This window comes from Erythrolamprus reginae, chromosome 8, assembly GCF_031021105.1.
Source record: "Erythrolamprus reginae isolate rEryReg1 chromosome 8, rEryReg1.hap1, whole genome shotgun sequence".
Lineage (NCBI taxonomy): Eukaryota > Metazoa > Chordata > Lepidosauria > Squamata > Dipsadidae > Erythrolamprus > Erythrolamprus reginae.
The window spans coordinates 54,689,933-54,710,204 of record NC_091957.1 but is presented as its reverse complement, the minus strand read 5'-3'; the positions used below and the strand labels follow the sequence as shown (position 1 = coordinate 54,710,204).

The 20,272-nt window shown below is 42.1% G+C and overlaps 1 protein-coding gene across 1 annotated transcript in view; it reads left to right on the top strand.

The window, feature by feature from the left end:
* The window catches only part of AFF2 (ALF transcription elongation factor 2), a 331,886-nt gene that overhangs the window by 221,547 nt on the left and 90,067 nt on the right, over nucleotides 1-20,272 (top strand).

Genomic DNA, 20,272 nt, shown 5'->3' with positions numbered 1-20,272 from the left:
TCTCTCTTTCTCTCTCTCTCTCCCTCCTTCTCTCTCTCTCTTCTGCAAAGTTAACCTGAAACAGCCTCCGAGCAGGTTAGATTTATGTAGATTAATGTGCTATGCTGATATGATGTATATTTTAGCATTACTTCCTCGCATAGGCTAATGGCTGGGAATCAAATAAAACATAAAAGCAGATTTATAAAGATTGCCAAATAAATCAAATAAAGGTTTGTGTTTAGCTACGGCGAGATTAGAAGCTTGCCTCCTCTTCCCAAAACAATACATAAGCTTTTCATGAAATGCCATAATTTCTAAAGTAAAAACAGCTAAGGGGGAAGTGGAGGTTTTGGGGAATTCCGACGAGGAGAGAAATCTCGGGAGAGTCTAGGCCTCTTTATCAATACAGATAGTTCTCGACCTACGACCTTCCTTGCCATGGATGTTAAGTGAATCATGGGCATTGTTAATTCTGTCGGGCTCTCTGGTAGACTCCTCCCGAAAATTCACAGGTACAAATTTCAGACACACACACGTTTGAAAATTCAAAACAATGTTCTTTATAATGAAAATTCACTTAAACCAAGCCCTCTTTTGGTATAGCCAAGAGCACTCATCTCCAAACAAACTGGTAATTTGTACAAGTCCCTTATCAGTTCTGAGATACTTATCTTGCAGCTGTGAGGCAATTCACAGACCTTCTTCTTTCACAAAGTGAAACACACTTTGCTCTGGTTTAGTTTCAAAGCGGGGAAAAATCAGCACACAAAAGGTCAAAGTCAGTAAAGCAGTCACGAAACACAACGATCAGATAATCCTCCACAATGGCCAAACCCACAGGCTGCTCTTTATAGCAGCCTCACTAATGACCACAGCCCCACCCAACCACAGGTGGCCTCATTTTCTTTGATAATAATCTCTCAGTTGTTGTTGCCTATGCATCGCTCTCCGCATGCGTGGCTGTATCATTAACTCTTGTTCCGAATCCAAGGAGGAGCTAGATAATTGATCTCCTTCTGAGCTGTCTGCCACACTCTCCTCCTCCCTGTCACTCATGTCTTCTTGGTCAGAGGAGCCTTCATCATCAGATTCCACCGGGGGCAAAACAGGCCTGCAGCATGTGGATGTCTCCCCCATATCCACAGTCCTTGGGGCAGGAGCTGGGCCAGAACTAACCACAACAGTCATTAAGTGAATTGGGCTTCCTGAAAAAAATGACTTATGACCCACAAAGAGATGCTCTGTTTTTCACCTCTCCATTTAGCTCTGTTTTCCTCTTCGGAGTAAAAAGCTCTCCTGGTTGTAGCACAGAGACGGCTACGTTGTTGTTGGCAGATCAAGAAGATTTGGGTTGACTACTGATGCTCTGATTCTCTTGTGTTCCTATCTCATTTCATCTCCGGCCCTTTGTGGAAGAACTTTCCACCAAGAGAACTTATGGGAAGCTGAGTGACAGGTTGGGCAATTCTATTACATTCCCATCACTACTAAATCACCATTTTTTCTATGGATAGAAAGTGACTATTGTGGAGCTGTCACGTTAAATGGCTTGAAGCGAAGACTTGTGGTCTCAATAGTAGCTATCTCTGTCAAATAAATGCTCAAGTGACAGATACAAGGCAATCCATTCCTGATAGGGGATCGATTAAAAAGGGAAAAAAAGAAAATGATCTCCTGGTGCCAAAGGCCAACTTTTTTTTTTTACAAAAACAAACAAACAAACAAACCCACAAGCAGAAAGCAGAGACTCATATCTTTCTCTGGAACTAAGTTGCTTCCAAATGAATCAATCTGGAAATGATTTATCAGATTGGGAAGATGGCACATTGATTTATGTTACCCCTCTTCAAGATGGATGGAAGAGAAGAGAAGAGAAGAAATTTAGAAGAAACCTCCTGAATTTAGCCTTCTTTTGCCGAATCCATCTGGTGGTGATGCTGTCTAACCCACATATTTTTACTTTATCTACCGTGACCCTGCCTTATATTTTTTGAACCTTGAAATAAGCACTTGGCCTTACTGCCATGCACATAAAAACCCAATAGGGCTTCTTAGATTAGATTAGATTAGATTAGATTAGATTAGATTAGATTAGATTAGATTAGATTAGATTAGATTAGATTTATTGGATTTATATGCCGCCCCTCTCCGTAGACTTGGGGCGGCTCACAACAATTGTAAACAAAACATAGCAACAAATCTAATATTTCACAATCTAAATTACAGTTTTAAGTTAAAAAAATCCAAAAGAGCCCCAATATATAAAAAAAACAAGCACACAATCGTGGAACTCATTACCGGACTCGATAGTGTCAACTCCCAACCCCCAACACTTCTCCCTTAGACTCTCCACGATTGACCTCTCCAGGTTCCTAAGAGGCCAGTAAGGGACGTATATAAGTGCACTGATGTGCCTATCGTCCCCTGTCCAATTGTCTTTCCTTATCTCATATGTCATATATATTCTCTCCTTATCTATATCTATATATCTATATCTATATCTATATATATTCTCTCCTTATCTCTTATATCATATATACTCTCTCCCTCCCATCTACTTCTCTTCTTTTTACTTTCTATCGTCATATATATTACTTAATGTCTATTCTCTTCCATATGTATTGTATATTGGACAAATAAATAAATAAATAAATAAATAAACAAACAAACAAACAAACAAACAAACAAACAATCGAATCATACACAGAAACTACATGGGCAATGGGGAGATGTTTCAATTCCCCCATGCCTGACGACAGAGGTGGGTTTTAAGGAGTTTCCGAAAGGCAAGGAAGGTGGGGGCAATCCTAATCTCTGGGGGAAGCTGGTTCCAGAGGGTCGGAGCCACCACAGAGAAGGCTCTTCCCCTAGGTCCCGCCAGACGACATTGTTTAGTCGACAGGACCCAGAGAAGGCCAACTCTGTGGGACCTAACTGGTCACTGGGATTTGTGCGGCAGAAGGCGATCCCAGAGATATTCAGGCCCGATGCCATGAAGGGCTTTATAGGTCATAACCAACACTTTGAATTGTGACCGGAAACTGATCGACAACCAATGCAGACTGCAGAGTGTTGGAGTAACATGGGCATATTTAGAGAAGCCCATGATTGCTCTCGCAGCTGCATTCTGCATGATCTGAAGTTTCCGCACATTCTTCAAATGTAGCCTCATGTAGAGAGCGTTACAGTAGTCGAGCCTCGAGGTGATGAGGGCATGAGTGACTGTGAGCAGTGACTCCCGATCCAGATAGGGCCGCAACTGGTGCACCAGGCGAACCTAGGCAAACGCCCCCCTTGCCACAGCTGAAAGATGTTTCTCTAATGTGAGCTGTGGATCGAGGAGGATGCCCAAGTTGCAGACCCTCTCTGAGGGGATCAATACTTCCCCCCCCCCCCCAGGGTAATGGAAGGACAGATGGAGTTGTCCTTGGGAGGCAAAACCCACAGCCACTCCGTCTTATCCGGGTTGAGTTTTTATTATCAGGTGATGTCTTACTTTGGAAGGAAACAGAGTAGCAGTAGGTTATGATCTACTTAATCAAATGCCTTACTTACCGAACTCCAAGTAAATTATATTGACAGTATTCCTTTGGTCAACTAATTTTGCAACTTTGTGAAAGAATGCAATAAGATTAATTTGGCATGATCTGTTTTTGACAAACCCATGTTGGCTTTTGATTACGATAAAACGGATTATTTGTGGAAAGTGCAACGTCAGAGAGGAGTGCAGTGTTCTCCCCTGATGTGGTTCCCAGAATATTGCAAGGTGTGTCACAGCCCTGGTTTTAGAGGCAATGTACAGCCATCATCACTAATTGCCCTGAGTGGCTTTATCCTCCATGAGTCACTACAGTGACTCAGTTAAGAATTCTAAGTGGGAAAAAAACACTGCACGAAACTCTTTGCATTCTATGGAACAGCTGTTTTTCTGAATGGTGATTGCCTCTTAGCAATTTTTGTCTGTAGCTCCTAAGTTCCATTGCTAATATCTCTTTTGACTGTCCTGCAGTCTAAGAATAGAATAGAATATAATAGAATAGAGTAAAGTACAGTACAGTGGAATGGAATGGAATGGAATAGGATAGGATAGGATAGGATAAGATAGAATGGAATAGAATGGAATAGAATGGAATAGAATGGAGTGGAGTGGAGTGGAATGGAATGGAATAGAATAGAATAGTAGAGTTGGAAGGGACCTTGGAGGTCTTCTAGTCCAACCCCCTGCTTAGGCAGGAAACCCTACACCACCTCAGACAAAGGGTTATCCAACCTCTTCTTAAAAGTTTCCAGTGTTGTGGCATTCACAACTTCTGGAGGCAAATTATTCATTCATTCATTCATTCATTCATTCAATTTTTATGCCCCCCTTCTCCTTAGCCTCAGGGTGGCTTACAACATGTTAGCAAAGGCACTTTTTAACAGAGCTAGGCTATTGCCCCCACAATCCGAGTCCTCATTTTACCCACCTCGGAAGGCTGGAAGGCTGAGTCAACCTTGAGCCGGTGATGAGATTATTCCACTGGTTAATTGTTCTAGCTCAGGGGTATCAAACTCACAACTGATGAGCCGTGGGAAGCTTGTGGGAGGCTTTCAAAAAGATGACCATTTGTCTGAAATAGTATAGTGTCTGCTGGTCAAGCAGGTTGTTGGACTAGAACAGGGGTAGGCAAAGTTGGTTCTTCTATGACATGTGGACTTCAACTCCCAGAATTTCTGAGCTAGCACGATTGGCTCAGGAATTCTTGGAGTTGAAGTCCATGAGTCATAAAAGAGCCAATTTTGCCTACCCCTGGACTAGAAGATCTCCATGGTCCCTTTCAACTCTATTAGTATATGTTCAAGGTTATGTTCTATATTAATCATGGACACGGAGACATGATTTTTTGAGCAAAGCTAGGAAAAAATCTCTCTGGGTTGAGAAATTCCTTCCTCAGACATCTGTCTTTATTCTATTATTATTATTAATATTAATAATAATAATAATAATAATAATAATAATAATAATAATAATAATAATTTATTGGATTTGTATGCCGCCCCTCTCCGCAGACTCGGGGCGGCTAACAACAATAATAAACACAACATGTACAATCCAATAATGAAACAACTAAAAACCCCTATTATAAAACCAAACATACACACAAACATACCATGCATAGCTTGTAATGGCCTAGGGGGAACAGCTATCTCAACTCCCCCCATGCCTGGCGGTATAAATGAGTCTTGAGTAGTTTACGAAAGACAGGGAGGGTGGGGACAGTTCTAATCTCCGGGGGGAATTGGTTCTAGAGGGCCGGGGCCGCCAGAGAAGGCTCTTCCCCTGGAGCCCGCCAAACTACATTGTTTAGTCGACGGGACCTGGAGAAGGCCAACTCTGTGGGACCTTATCGGTCACTGGGATTCGTGCGGTAGCAGGCAGTATAGCAAACCTCTTGAGTCCACAATTACAAAGATTGACTTACCCTAAAGATAGCTAACCAGTAGCAAGTTAATATTTAAAGAAACCCCTGAATTGTACAGAGATACATGTCAAATAAGGGTGATTGCTAGTTTAATCTTTACCGTAAACAGAACAGACAGCTGAGTAAACAACCTTTACCTTAAACAGGACAGAGAACTGAGTAAATAATCTTTATGTTAAGCAGGATGTTCAATCAATATTAACCAAGACAGGCATTCCACATGGTTGGCAATGATTGATAACAATCTACAATAAACTGCATTTTTAATTATTATTATCTTTGGCTATCTCTCAGACAAATAATGCTAGGCCAAAGCAAATCATGCAAATTCATCTTTGATATGGATGCCAGAATATTTTCAGCTCTAATGAGTGATCCCTTTGTCTCCATTATTACCATTCTCCAAGTATCAAAATATTTCAGTAGATAACCAAAACGGCCCCCAAAATTTAGGGGAAAGAAACTTTTGAGGAGATATAGGGAATGACATGCCATTCTGAACCTCAACCCAAATAGCTTTGGAGGAAAACGGTTTTTAAAATCTTAATTTTGCAAAAAAAATTAAGTTTTTTGTAAGAGCTGAATATGGCATATCCTGTGACATGTTTAAGAGATGATTAGATTAGATTAGATTTCTTGGATTTATATGCCGCCCCTCTCCGCAAATTCGGGGCGGCTCACAACAATAATAAAAACAGTACATAATAACAAATCCAATGCCCACCAATCTAATTACAGTTTAAAATTAATAAATTCATAAAACAATCCCAATGTATATAAAAACAGACACACAGTCAATCAATCAATGGCAAAACAACATGGGCAGGGGGAGATGTTTAGTTCCCCCATGCCTGACGACAGAGGTGGGTCTTAAGGAGTTTACGAAAGGCAGGGAGGGTGGGGGCAATCCTAATCTCAGGGGGGAGCTGGTTCCAGAGGGTCGGGGCCCTCACAGAGAAGGCTCTTCCCCTGGGTCCCGCCAGATGGCTTTGTTTGGTTGACGGGACATGGAGAAGGCCGACTCTGTGGGACCTAACCGGTCGCTGGGATTCGTGCGGCAGGAGGCGGTCCCGAAGATATTCTGGTCCGGTGCCATGAAGGGCTTTGTAGGTCATAACCAACACTTTGAATTGTGACCGGAAACTGATCGGCAACCAATGCAGACTGCGGAGTGTTGGAGTGATATGGGCATACTTAGAGACGCCCATAATTGCTCTCGCAGCTGCATTCTGCACGATCTGAAGTTTCCGAACACTTTTCAAAGGTAGCCCCATGTAGAGAGCATTACAGTAGTCGAGCCTCGAGGTGATGAGGGCATGAGTGACTGTGAGCAATGACTCCCGGCCCAAATAGGGCCGCAACTGGCGCACCAGGCGAACCTGGGCAAACGCCCCCCTCGTCACAGCTGAAAGGTGTTTCTCTAATGTGAGCTGTGGATCGAGGAGGACGCCCAAGTTGCGGACCCTCTCTGAGGGGGTCAATAATTTCCCCCCCAGGGTAATGGATGGACAGATAGAATTGTCCTTGGGAGGCAAAACCCACAGCCACTCCGTCTTGTCTGGGTTGAGTTTGAGTTTGTTGACACCCACAGATGGCTGTGATTTTTCTTCATAATTCGAAATAGGGAAGAGAATGCTGGATTCTGGGTAGAGCAAACTTCAGTCTGCAGCCAACGGCATTTTCTTAAAAAAAAATAAATAAATAAAAAATGTTATTGCCTGGGGGAAATCCAATCCCTCGTTGGCTTTTTAGGGGTAAAAATTTACTCAGACAGCCTGGAACCCCTTATAAAACAATAGGATCTAATTTTCAATCAGGTTATCAGGCAGTATTACATTTATGGAGTCTGCCAAAGAAAGCAAGGCTCCAAATGTCTTTAAAAGCCGAAGGAATATGTTTTCATTTATCTTTAAGCATGTTTATTTTATTTTCACATTACATAGGGAAAAGTAGGGGATTGTATTTCCTCTGCAATTATTTCTCATTCTCTGGCAATCCTTGCTATGTACGCCAAGTCAACTTTATCTTAGAAAGATTGACAGGAGGGAATCAGTTCATTGCTCCAAGCAACGGGTTGGTTAAGCTGTGTTTGTTGATTAAACCACAATGTCTGATTTCGCTCATCTAGCTAAGCCAAAATTAAACCATGGCGGAACGCAGCATGCCTTTGAATCATAGAAATGACAGTGGACACCTAATCAAATTTGTTCCCATTAGCCCTTGTGACTGCGATGATGTTTTGACCCAACAAAATCAGGAGGTTCACTTCTCGTCGAGTATTGTTTACTATAGATGGGGGCTAGACTTGTCTCCTATTCAAAGTAGCCCAATACTTTATTTATTTTTTAATTGGGATTTCTGCTCAAATGATATTTTTATAATGCGTGATGCAAGCTAACAAAAGCAGCGAACGACCTGCGAACCATTTCATGTTTCTGATGAAATGCTAATTTTATAGGGAGATTTATTTTATAGTATGTATTAAAGATGCAATGTTGTGGATTGGCCTTGGGAAATCAATCAATCAATCAATCAATCAATCAATATAGATTGACTTTCACCAGCTGATCCAAAAGTCAATTGACCACTCTTAGCACAAGAACCTTCTCTTTTTCTTCCTCTCTTTCTTCCTCGATCTCTCTCTCTCTTTCCCTCCCTCTCCATCTCCCTCTCATTGTTCCTTTCTCTCTCTCTCTCTCTCCTAGCCTCCCTGTCCCTTTCTCTCTCTCCTTCTCTCTCTCTCTTCCCCCCTCTCCCCCTCTCCCTCTCTCATACATACTCACAAGCATAAGAAAAAATATAAGGAGGAAGAAAGCGGAAAAAAGAAAGGTCAGACTCCTGGCTGGTTTTTTTTTTAATGTCCTTTTAGCCAACTGAAAAGACCACTGGCTAGTAGTGTAGGAGGACAGAACACTAAGGTGAAATTAGCTGTGTAGAAATTAGCTACTGATTTACCTACGAGGCCCATCACTGGGCAGAAGTAGTCAAAACTAGTTTTCCTCTCATTAGTAGTATGAATATTGGAATGAGTTGAGAACTTTGGAGCTCTCCAAGGTCCTGCAAGACTTACTCTACAATATATCAGTTGTGTGTGTTTTGGGGAGGGGGGGTGAAGAAGTAAATAAAATGCAAAATAGCTAAGAGGGAGGGAGGAAAATCTCACTTATGGACGCAGTATGTGTGGCATTAAACCTTACATTCTGCAAAATCAATGTAATTCTGAAGGCATCAGAAACAAGTTGAACATACCTATATATTTTTTCCTACACCTTTGCGAATGTCTTGAGAAGCCTGGGTGAGGATTCATGAGCATTTCTGTAACTAAGTTAATTTCTCCTTTTCGTTCCGCAACTCATGTCCCCAAAATATACTTTTGAACTCTACTGTGAATTGTGTCTGGGGCAGAAGACCCAAAGGAGAACTGTATTCCACGCTAAATGTGCATTCTTTGGGGATTGGGTGTGGAAAGACTAAAAGATCAAATACAGTGGTACCTCTACTTATGAACTTAATTCGTTCCACGACCAGGTTCTTAAGTAGAAAGGTTTGAAAGAAGAAGCAATTTTTCCCATAGGAATCAATGTAAAAGCAAATAATGCGTGCGATTGGGCAAACCACAGGGAGGGTGGAGGCCCTGTTTCCTCCCAGGAGATTCCTAGAGAGGCCCCACAGAGGCTTCTCTCTGCCTTTTCCAGCCCTGTTTCCTCCCAGGAGATTCTTAGAGAGGCCCCACGGAGGCTTCTCCCTGCCCTTTCCGGTTACAATTTTGAAGGCTCGGGTTTGTAAGTAGAAAATGGTTCTTGAGAAGAGGCAAAAAAAATCTTGAACACCTGGTTCTTATCTAGAAAAGTTCATAAGTAGAGGCGTTCTTAGGTCGAGGTACCACTGTAGTTATTTTTGAAAGACAGGACTTATTGGCCATCTAGATTAAGATGTGTGTTTTGGAGAATTCATTTTGCTTACTCCTTTTGGAACTGTTAGATGATACGGAGAACTGAGTTAAATGAAGCGCACTCTGGTTGTGAGATATGTAAGAAATATCCACGGGGGTTACGTTCCTTGCACCCGCTGTAATTACATTAATTACTGATATGGTGCTAAGGCAGATTGAGTGTGACAACACAGAAATGGAATGTTTCTTAGCAACCTAAGATCTGCCACCAATCCATTTGCCAAAGAAAATGCCCATTTTCTGGAACTGGGTATGGTTGGAGAACATTCCTAGTAACTTTTGAAAGTTCCTTGGCTTGGCTTGGCTGAACCCAGCCTTTCAAGCGGGTCATTCAGATGTGACTCCAAGAAACTCCGGTTAGGTCCCACAGAGTTGGCCTTCTCCGGGTCCCGTCGACTAAACAATGTCATTTGGCGGGACCCAGGGGAAGAGCCTTCTCTGTGGTGGTCCCGACCCTCTGGAACCAGCTCCCCCCAGATATCAGAGTTGCCCCCACCCTCCTTGCCTTTCGCAAGCTCATTAAAACCCACCTCTGTTGTCAGCCATGGGGGAATTGAAATTTTTCCCTTCCCCCTAGGCTTATAGAATTTAAACATGGTATGCTTGTATGTATGAGTGGTTCTTTAAATTGGGTTTTTAAAGATTATTTTTAATATTAGATTTGTTACATTGTCTTCTTTATTGTTGTTAGCTGCCCCGAGTCTTCGGAGAGGGGCGGCATACAAATCTAATAAATAAATACATGCATGCATACATACATACATACATACATACATACATACATACATACATACATACCTTTTTGCTAGGAGGATGTACGCTTAAAAGTAGGAAAGGCTCTTCAGCTGTCTTGAAAAAGAGGCTGAGAAATAGAACACAAATAAATAGGTAAATGGAATTGCGTCGACAGTCTTTCACATCAAATCTTCCAAGATGGATTTCTTGGGTACGTTGTTTTTTCCCATGGATAAAGAGCCAGTGCTACACACCCTTTGTGTGTGTAGTGGGGAGGGTGTATTTCTCTTATGGACCACACTTATTCCCCCCACTCCCAGAATAAGATCATTCATTAATATAAAAAAGAAAGAACAGTAATAAAGCAGAAGGGTGAGGAGAGAAAATGAATTTTAAAACGGGTTTAATCAAACACATTCTGTAGGTATATAATCTCTCAACAATGATCCTGATGAGCAATTTAGGCTTGAAACTTTCATTTTCCTCAGAAGAATTCCTTCCTTCCTTCCTTTACTTTACTTTCCTTCTTTCATTCTTCCTTCCTTCCCTCTTTCATTCTTTCTTTTCCTTTCCTTCTTTCATTCTTCCTTCCTTCCCTCTTTCCTTCTTTCCTTTCCTTTCCTTCTTTCCTTCTTCCTTCCTTTCCTTTCCTTCTTTCATTCTTCCTTCTTTCCTTCTTTTATTCTTCCTTCCTTCCCTCCCTCTTTCCTTCCTTCCTTTCCTTCTTCCTTCCTTCCTTGTTTCCTTCCATCCTCCCTTTCTTTCTTTCTTTCCTTCCTTCCTTTCCTTTCCTTTCCTTCTTTCATTCTTCCTTCCTTCCCTCTTCTTTCCTTTCCTTTCCTTCTTTCCTTCTTCCTTCCTTTCCTTTCCTTCTTTCATTCTTCCTTCTTTCCTTTCCTTTCCTTCTTTTATTCTTCCTTCCTTCCTTGTTTCCTTCCTCCCTCCCTTTCTTTCTTTCTTTCCTTCCTTCCTTCCCTTTTTCTTTCCTTCCTTCCCTCTTTCTTTCCTTCCTTCCTTATTTCTTTCTTTCTTTTTTCTTTCTTTCTTTCTTTCTTTCTTTCTTTCTCGTAATGTAGAAAATCTCCAAGGAAATGTGTTTTTAAAAACGAGTCAAATATTTTGATCAAAGGACGACTTTCTGTAGTGCTATGTGGGAAAGATCTTGCAGGCAAGAAGAGACACAGCCAAGAGAATGATCATAGTGGTCGATGGGGCAGTCATCTCAAAAGGAACCCACTCCAAGATCTCAGACCATAAAAATGATGGTGGGAGATTTGTACTTTCAGTTTCGCTGGATTCTGTTGATGTAGCTCATCTGGTCATATTTCCTGTCTCGTCCACTTCACATGGTTGATACTCTCACAAGTGATGTTTTATAAAGGACTATTTATAGTCCTTCTCAGAATTCTTCTGGGTTTTTTTCATAGAAACATAGAAACATAGAAGACTGACGGCAGAAAAAGACCTCAGGGTCCATCTAGTCTGCCCTTATACTATTTCCTGTATTTTATCTTACAATGGATATATGTTTATCCCAGGCATGTTTACATTCAGTTACTGTGGATTTATCTACCACGTCTGCTGGAAGTTTGTTCCAAGGATCTACTACTCTTTCAGTGAAATAATATTTCCTCACGTTGCTTTTGATCTTCCCCCCAACTAACTTCAGACTGTGTCCCCTTGTTCTTGTGTTCACTTTCCTATTAAAAACACTTCCCTCCTGGACTTTATTTAACCCTTTAACATATTTAAATGTTTCGATCATGTCCCCCCTTTTCCTTCTGTCCTCCAGACTATACAGATGGAGTTCATGAAGTCTTTCCTGATACGTTTTATGCTTAAGACCTTCCACCAGTCTTGTAACCCGTCTTTGGATCTGTTCAATTTTGTCAATATCTTTTTGTAGGTGAGGTCTCCAGAACTGGACACAGTATTCCAAATGTGACACGGTATTCCAAATACTGTTTTCTTCTCAGAGTACTTCTGTTTGGTTTTTCTTCTGAGACTTCAAGGCTAGGATCTCTCCTCATTCCCTAGTTTTATGCAATTCTTGTAGGAAATAGTTGTTGGAAACATTAAACTTCTATAGACACTGATAATTATTTTTAATAGCAGCCGTATTCGTCGAAAACATTATCTATTTTCACAATAACTTTAATTGCTGTTTTGTACAACACAAATTCCAGTCTTACCGTTCAACTAATTACATTTAAATCGATTACCATGATTAATTCACATCAATTTTGCACATGTCGAGTCATTAATGGCTAGACAATCCTTGTGGTGGCTTTCAACTGCCGAGCTCTCTAATTCTGGGACGCAGCCTATGTCACGACCGTTTGCAATAACGTTTAGATTGATTTTAATATATTTCCCCATAAATTAGGCATAATTAGAAGGACTTTTTTTTGAGAAGAGGCATTGTCTTAGCAAGATGGGCGGATCATTTCATTCAAATCAGCAAAATCCATTCTTTGATATTTTGGAAAGGAATGAAAACTGAAGAATAAACTTCCCCCTCCCTTCCCCACTTCTTCTCTTCTCCTCCCTCTCGGCCTCTCCTCTCCCATCCTTTTCTCCGCCTTCCCCTCCCCTCTTATTCTCTTCCCTTCCCTACTCACTCCACTTCTTCCCTCCCCTCCCTTCCCCTTCTCTCCCTTCCCCTTCTCTCCCTTCCCCTTCTCTCCCCTCCCTTCCCCTTCTCTTCTCCTCCCTCTTGGCCTCTCCTCTCCCATCCTTTTCTCCGCCTTCCCCCCTCCTCTTATTCTCTTCCCTTCTCACTCCTCCTTTCCCCTCCTTTCCCCTCTCCTCCCCTCTCTTTCCTTCCTTCCTCCCTTCCCCTTCCCTGTCTTCCCCTTCTCTTCTCTTCCCTCTCTGCCTCTCCTCTCCCATTCTTTTCCCTGCCTTCCCTTCCCCTCCCCTCTTATTCTCTTCCCTTCTCACTCCTCCTCTCCCCTCCTTTCCCCTCCCGTCTCCTCCCCTCTCTTTCCTTCCTCCTTTCTCCTTCCCTCTCTTCCCCTTCTCTTCCCTTCCCTCTCCACCTCTCCTCTCCCATCCTTTTCCCTGCCTTCCCTTCCCCTCTTATTCTCTTCCCTTCTCACTCCTCCTCTCCCCTCCTTTCCCCTCCCCTCTCTTTCCTTCCTCCCTTCCCCTTCTCTCTCTCTCTTCCCAGCCTAAAATCTCTTCCATTAGACCCAATTCTTGACTTTTCAAGCCTCCAGATTCAAACCTCTTTCCCAGGAGAGCTCCACTCCTCCCGTAGCTTTGGAGTGCCCTGAGGGTACAAATTTCAAGGCTGTCACAAAACAAATTTTTAGCAAATCCTTCCCCGATCGATGAATGGCCTTCGTGCCCAAAGACGGGAGTGTGCAAATTGAGAACATGGCAAAACAATCAGGGGGTAAACGACAGTGCCCTAATGTTCAGAACAATATGTCCTTCCTGAGCTAGACTTTGGAGAGGGGCTGAGGTTGCCCCCGTCAAGGGATCGGATGCATTTGTTATAGATGACAAGACAAACAGCTACCTGCATTTCTCAATAATTATGTGGGCAGGGTGAGAGGCGAACAGAAAATAAAGTGAATTCTTAATATCCTCGGAGATCACTTTAGCAAACAGCTTGTTTTCCTTTTTCATTTAGCCTTGCTGCCTGTCTCGGCTGTTCCTTTAATATATCTAGCAAACTCTTTAAACACTGGGGCGATGCATCGCGAACGCATGAATTGTATCCTCATTTGTATTGTGTAGAACAGTGTTTCCCAACCTTGGTAACTGTTCCGTCGGGCTCTCTGGTAGACTCCTCCCAAAAATTCACAGGTACAAATTTCAGACACACATACGTTTGAAAATTCAAAACAATGTTCTTTATAATGAAAATTCACTTAAACCAAGCCCTCTTTTGGTAGAGCAAAGAGCACTCGTCTCCAAACAAACTGGTAATTTGTACAAGTCCCTTATCAGTTCTGTGATACTTAGCTTGCAGCTGTGAGGCAATTCACAGTCCTTCTTCTTTCACAAAGTGAAACACACTTTGCTCTGGTTTAGTTTCAAAGCGGGGGGAAAATCAGCACACAAAGGTCGAAGTCAGCAAGGCAGTCACGAAACACAACAATCAGATAATCCTCCACAATGGCCAAACCCACAGGCTGCTATTTATAGCAGCCTCACTAATGACCACAGCCCCACCCAACCACAGGTGGCCTCATTTTCTTTGATAATAATCTCTCAGTTGTTGCTGCCTATGCATCGCTCTCCGCATGCGTGGCTGTATCATCAACTCTTGTTCCAAATCCAAGGAGGAGCTAGATAATTGATCTCCTTCTGAGCTGTCTGCCACACTCTCCTCCTCCCTGTCACTCATGTCTTCTTGGTCAGAGGAGCCTCCATCAGCAGATTCCTCCGGGGGGGAGGGCAAAATAGGACTGCAGCATGTGGATGTCTCCCCCACATCCACAGTCCTTGGGGCAGGAGCTGGGCCAGAGCTAACCACAACAGTAACTTGAAGATATTTGGACTTCAACTCCCAGAATTCCCCAGCCAGCAAATGAAGTCCAGATATCTTCTAGTTGCCAAGGTTGAGAAACACTGGTGTAGAAGGTCAGGTGGCACACGGAGCCATATCTGCTGGCACGCGAGCTGTTGCCCTAGCTCAGCTCCAACATGCATGTGTGAATTTTGGCTTGCACAGAGGCTCCGAGAGGGCATTTTTGGCTTCCAAAGAGCCTCCAGGGGGATAGGGGAGAGCGTTTTTACCCTCCCCAGGATCCAGGGAAGCCTTTGGAGCCTGAGAAAGGCAAAACACGAGTCTACTGGGGCCACCAGAAGTTGGGAAACAGGCCGTTTCCAGCCTCCGGAGTACGGGAAGCTACTTTCATCCTCCCCAGGCCTTGAATTATGGGTGTGGGCACGATAGTGTATGCCCACCAGCTTTTGGCACCCAAGGACATCACTCTACTAAAGAAATAATTCTCTCAACACTGTCAAACCTTTTACTAAGCCTGTACTTCTATTTCTACTAGTTTTTTCTCACTGTTGCTATCACCCATTTCCTCCCACTTATGATTGCATGACTGTAACTTGTTGCTTGTATCCTAAGATTTTTATTAATATTATTGTTTAATTGCCTATTTGACCCCTGTGACAATCGTTAAGTGTTGCACCTCATGATTCTTGACAAATCTATATTGTCTTTTATGTATACTGAGAGCATCTGCACCAAGACAAATTTCTTGTGTGTCCAATCATACTTGGCCAATAAAGAATTCTATTCTATTCTATTTTCTATTCTATTCTATTCTATTCTATTTTCTATTCTATTCTATTCTATTCTATTCTATTTTCTATTCTATTCTATTCTATTTTCTATTCTATTCTATTTTCTATTCTATTCTATTTTCTATTCTATTCTTTTCTATTCTATTTTCTTTTCTATTCTATTTTCTATTCTATTCTATTTTCTATTCTATTTTCTTTTCTATTCTATTTTCTATTCTATTCTATTTTCTATTCTATTCTATTTTCTATTCTATTCTATTTTCTATTCTATTCTATTTTCTATTCTATTCTTTTCTATTCTATTTTTTATTCTATTCTATTTTCTATTCTATTCTATTTTCTATTCTATTCTATTTTCTATTCTATTCTATTCTATTCTATTCTGTTTTCTTTTCTATTCTATTTTCTATTCTATTATATTCTATTTTCTATTCGTATTTTCTATTCTATTATATTCTATTTTCTATTCTATTCTATTATTCTATTCTATTCTAATAATGCCCCCAATCGTCCCCATTTCCCCCTGTGCCAAATTAATTCCGATTAGCATCTAAAGCCCTCCAGCCCCCCACCACCACGAACTTGTCCAAGAATAAAGCAAATTCCTTCAATATCTTATTCCTCTCCCTTTTAATTATTCCAAGTGTTACCATACTCTTCCACCGCCTTCTGGCTGAGTTCTGGATTAGTTAAATTAATGAGCCAGAAGAAAGAGAGAGAGAGAGAAAGAGAGAAAGAAAGGAAATAGCTGCATTCTTGATTAAGTAGTGCTGGCTCAGGAAGTTAAAAGTTTTAAAAAAGGGGGGACAGGCAAGGAAAACCCAACAACAGTCAGTTTTATGATTTCGACAGCCCACCCCGTTCTCTCTCACATACACACCCAGCACAGTAAATGTTTGTTTATTTATTCATTCATTCATTCATTTATTTATTCATTTATTTATTTATTGGATTTGTATGCCGCCCCTCTCCGGAGACTCGGGGCGGCTAACAGCAACAATAAAACAGTGTACAATAGTAATTTGGTATTAGAAATGGTTAAAAATCCATTAATATAAAAACCAGACATACATCCATACATACCATGCATAGAATTGTAAAGGCCTAGGAGGAAAGAGGATCTCAGTTCCCCCATGCCTGGCAGCAGAGGTGGGTTTTAAGTTGTTTACGAAAGGCAAGGGAGGGTGGGGGCAGTTCTAATATCTGGGGGGAGTTGGTTCCAGAGGGCCGGGGCTGCCACAGAGAAGGCTCTTCCCTTGGATCCCGCCAGGCGACATTGCTTAGTTGACGGGACCCGGAGAAGGCCAACTCTGTGGGACCTAACTGGTTGCTGGGATTCGTGCAGCAGAAGACGGTCCCTGAGATAATCTGGTCCGGTGCCATGAAGGGCTGTAAAGGTCATAACCAACACTTTGAATTGTGACCGGAAACTGATCAGCAACCAATACAGACTGCGGGGTGTTGGTGTAACGTGGGCATATTTGGGAAAGCCCAAATGTTCCTGCTCTTCAGACAGACAAAATTCTCGGGACAGTTTTGTTTGACAAGTCTGTTGGCCAATTTAAGGACAGTTCTCCACCGTCTCTTTGTCAGCTGGGCTTAATTAATCATCCCGTATTCTCTTTTTTCTCCCCCTCTGTTCTTTACCATTGGCCCTCTTTTCTTTCTCAGGAAAAAAACTGTTTAGTATGTTAAATGAATAAAAAAGGGCATGGAATGAAGAAATAAAATCTTCGGGCCTTTTTTTAAAAATCATTTTCTTTTTTTAGATCTCTATATTTTTAGCAACCCAAATAGATTCATTAAAGGTTTCCTTTTGAAAAGGCAGAGCTTTTGCATAACGGGGGAAGGGGAAAGAGGGGATGGGAGGGCAGAGGGTAGTGATTAAAAGGGAAAGGAAGGAGGGAGGGAGAGAGGGGAAAGGAAAAGGAAGGAATGAAGGGTGAGGGAGGGGGATGGAGGGAAGAAGGAAGGAGGAGGAGAAGAGAAGGGAAATGAAAGGGGAAATGAAAAGGAAGAAAGATGAGAAGGAGAAAGGAGAAAGGAGAGGGGGAAAGGGAAGAGGAAAGGAAGGAAGGAAGAAATGAAAGGAAGGAGGGGGAAAGGAGAAGGAAGGAAGGAAGGAAGGAAGGAGAAGGAGAAGGAGAAAGGTGAGAGGGTAATGGAAGGGGGAAGGAAGGGAGGGAGGGAAAAAAGGAAGGAGGAGAAGGAGAGAGGGGAAATGAAAGGGAAGGAAGAGATAGAGGGAGGGAGGGGGAGGAAGGAATAGAAGGAAAGAGAAGAAGGAGAAAGGAGAGGGGGAAGGGAAGAGGAAAGAGAGGAAGGAAGAAAGAAAGGAAAGGAAAGAGGGGGGGAAAGGAGAAGGAAGGAAGGAAGATAGGAAAGAAGGAAGTGGAAAGGAAAAGGAAGGAATGGGGGATGGAGGGAAGGAGAGGGTGGTGGACAAGGAAAGAAGGAGAAGGAGAGAGGGGAAATGAAAGGGGAAATGAAAGGGAAGAAAGGGAGGGAGGGAGAGGAAGGAAGGGAAGGAGAGAGGAGAACGAGAGAGGGGGGAAAGGGAAGAGGAAAGAGAGGAAGGAAGGAAAAATGAAAGGAAAGAGGGGGGAAAGGAGAAGGAAGGAAGGAAGGAAGGAAGGAAGGAAGGAAGGAAGGAAGGAAGGAAGGAAGGAAGGAAGGAAGGAAAGACAGGGTTTTGAATATCACCAATGTTTATTGCCATCCTGATGTAGCCTGCGAATTACATGTTGTTTTTGTAACCGAATCCTGAAGGCCTCTTGGCCTTTGCGAAGAGTGTAATCTACCATGCGGATAACAATCAGGGGTCAATCGTGGCTCTGTGATCTGTTGCCATGAACCCCACAGGCAGCTGATCCCCCCTGAAGTAAAACAGAGTTAAAGAAGCGAAAGTTTTCAAGCACCCGATTTCCCAGGCTCAGCATCCGAGAAGGGGAAACAATTAATATTTCCTCATCGTTTCTTGGTTTGAAATGGGGGGGGGGGATAAGATGTCCGATCTCAGTCCCTGTTCACAAGCTTATATGTGACAGAACTGTTTTTTATTATTGTTGTGAGCCGCCCCGAGTTTGCGGAGAGGGGCGGCATATAAATCCAATAAACCTATAAACCTAACCTAGAAGCATCTCATTGATTAGGAGGTTTGTGTTCAGGTGTTTTGGGTGGAGCAGCTGAGCTTCCTGACCACAGAGGTCACCAAAAAAGGAGTGGCTTATGACCTGGCCCATTTCACAAAGGAAGGGAGACAGGACTGGGCTGTGAAGATCCAAAGGGGTTCAGAAAGAATTTGTGCAGTTCAGAGTTTAGTTTAATATGAGGGTCGCCCAGAAAGCAATGCACCACATTTTTTCCCTAACAATTATTTATTGAACACAATGAAACTTACACACAAGAAAGAAGAGTGTTTCTTCTTTTCTTTTTTTTAAATATTTTCTTTATTAAGTTTTCACATATAATTCAAATCACATATTATTCTGTTTTACAGATTTTAAACCATCTCTATTAACATTCTTATAGTAGATTTTTACCTGTTACATTCCATTATATACATTATATTTCATACTTTTATATTCTAATATTTATTACGTTCACTAACTGGTAAATAAAACTTTTTACAAGGTAGCTGTAGATTGTTTCAATTGTACTATTGCTTCGTAGTATATTGTTTCTATATTCTCTTTTGAACCCATTCATGCCATTTTTGCCATGTTCGTTTTGATTCCATGATTTTGTTTCCCTTGATTGAGTTAGTGAGTTTGTCCATCTCCACGCATGTATATATCTTATCTATAATTAAGTCTTCCGTTGGGGTCTGGTCATTTTTCCAGAGTTGTGCTATCGCAATTCTTGTTGCAGTGTTTATATGTGTTGTAAGAAGCATTGTTTGTTTTGAGTAGTGTTTTCTCCAAACTCCTAATAGCATAGCTTCCGGGGTGAATTCTATTTCCTCTTTTGTAATCTCTGAAAGCCAAGTATGAGTTGTTTTCCAGATTTTTTGTATCCTAGGACATGACCACCACATATGGAAAAAAGTACCGGTACCTCTTTCGTTTTTACACTTCCAACATGTGTCTGATAGTGTTGGGGAAATCTTTGCTAACGTAGCAGGGGGAATATACCATCTGTACACTCCCTATTTTTCTACGTAATCTCTGTCCCATTCTATGTCCTTCCTCCAGCGAGACACAAGGGCGTGAATGCCCTGTCGGTACCACTCCTTGTTCTGGTCACGAAGCCATTTCTGCACTGTAATGGCCTCACCCTCTGTGCCCAGCGACTAACCGTACTTCTGTCGACTGCAGATTCTCCATAAACACTACACAAACATTTGTGAATGTTCCCAACAGTTTCTTTCTCTACAGTGAGAAATTCAATGCTGCTTGTAATGTACATCACTGACAGTTGCCATTTTGAAACATGGCTGCAGCTACGTCATCTGTCTGAAGAAACGCAAAATTTACACACAAAAAGTTGGGGAGAAGCCTCCGTGGGGCCTCTCTAGGAATTTTCTGGCAGGAAACAGGGCCGGAAAAGGCAGGGAGAAGCCACTATGGGGCCTCTCGAAATCTTTCGGGAGGGCAGGAAACAGGGCCTCCACCCTCCCTGTGGTTTCCCCAATCGGACACATTATTTTTCTTTTACATTGATTCCTATGGGAAAAATTGCTTCTTCTTACAAACCTTTCTACTTAAAAACCTGGTTACAGAATGAATTAAGTTTGTAAGTAAGGTACCACTGTGCTGATACAAAGAGGGCAGCATTTTCGCAAATTAAGTTGTGTCCCGTCCAGTAAGTTTGCAATTTCTAAATGTTGGATGAAGATTTGCACCCAGAGCTTCGATGACAATAGGGG